Raw genomic sequence first — 1,562 nt, forward strand, 5'->3', positions numbered from 1 at the left:
AGGTGCTATCGCCTGCTAGCAGCACAGCCATACAAGTGAGGGACCAATGTGACCAAGTGTGTTGTCTATTAGTTCTCAACTTTTCATTTGTTTAATTTTTTCAGCACTGGGTACTCTTCGTCTGACAAGGTGTTGCAGATTCCCTTTCAGAAATAAGAGCAGAGCTGTTCTTGTTGGGTGGACCAGGTTTTCAGGCCCGCCCAGCCAAGTGTCCCTGTGCTTCCTTCCGGCTCTTCCACTTCTGGGTAAATAGAGCCCTGCGGTTCCTCAGAGAACAGCCTGAAAACATTAACATAGCAGCATATAGCAGTTAACGATCTGGGTTTGAATCCTAGCTTTGTTACTCACTAGCTCTCGATCCTGACAAAGTTACTTAAATTCTCGGACTCTCAGTTTCTTCATCTGCAAAACAGGGACAGAAATGATGCCTGTTTCATTGGAGTTGTGAAGTTTAAGTGAGCTAATGCATGTGAAGTCCTCGACATTAATTTAACAGTGCCACTTAGTCAATAAGTGATGAGGACTCATGAGCCATAGGTATTAGTCTTATTAAGGACTTATTGCTATTAGTCTTTTCATTAAACTGAAAGAGTGACTGGAGTCAGTAAATGAGGGAGATCAAGCTCTGTCAATCTGAGACCTCTCAAAGAGGAGATAGTTTTTCCAGTCAGGGAGATGGCATAAAAGCAGCCACATGATCAAGCTGCAAGTCAAGTATCAACAAATTTAAGAGATGTTTTTCTTTAATCACAAAAATATCACGTCTGGATTTTTCAAAAAACAATGAAAACTGTTCCACGATAAAATTTTGGCAGGGTGATCTTCGGCAAGCCATCTGACCCCCCACGCCAGTTTTCTTTTCTGAAGAATAGAGGCAACGAACCTCTGTTCCCAGAGTTTCGGGGAGGCGCAAATGAGGCTTGAGAGTGCCAAGCGTCCTCCGAGCTGTTTGTCACCGAGCCCCGAGGAGCCCTTGGCACCTAGGAGGCGTCAGTAAATATTTGTTGCATCTGAACTCTTTCCATCTGGGAAGCTCTCCAATGGCCTGGAATCTCCAGCTCTCCCACTAAGCGAGTCAGAAAAGCAACTTAAAGGATCCATTTTAGTGTCCATTTTCTCACTTTCCCCGCTGAAAAACCACTTACAAAGCTGCCAACTTTCTCATTTGGCCTTTTCTGGCCTGGTTTCATCTTATTAACGGTCGCTTCATTCATCAGCATAAGGAAGACTCCATTTTGTCAACAGGAGGGAAGGGCTTGGCCTCCAATCACAGGGCAATGGCGGGGGTGGAGAAGCCGGGAAACAGCCACAGCGCAGGCTCAATGAATAAAAGCTGCCGTTGAGAAGGCCCAGGATTCCCAAACGGCCCGCCCTCCACCTCCAAACAGCTGATCATTGGATAGTGAGGAAGCAGGTGCTCCTTCGGAAAACCCTGTTCATTCATTCATTCATCCATGTAACTACTCATTCATTCGCAAGTATTTCTCGAGCTTATTATGCACGGGGAACAGAATGCTGACCAGAAAACCACACCCACTCCCTGCCTTCATGGAACTTACTGT

The sequence above is a fragment of the Cebus imitator genome, unplaced genomic scaffold (assembly GCF_001604975.1).
Source record: "Cebus imitator isolate Cc_AM_T3 unplaced genomic scaffold, Cebus_imitator-1.0 Scaffold195, whole genome shotgun sequence".
Lineage (NCBI taxonomy): Eukaryota > Metazoa > Chordata > Mammalia > Primates > Cebidae > Cebus > Cebus imitator.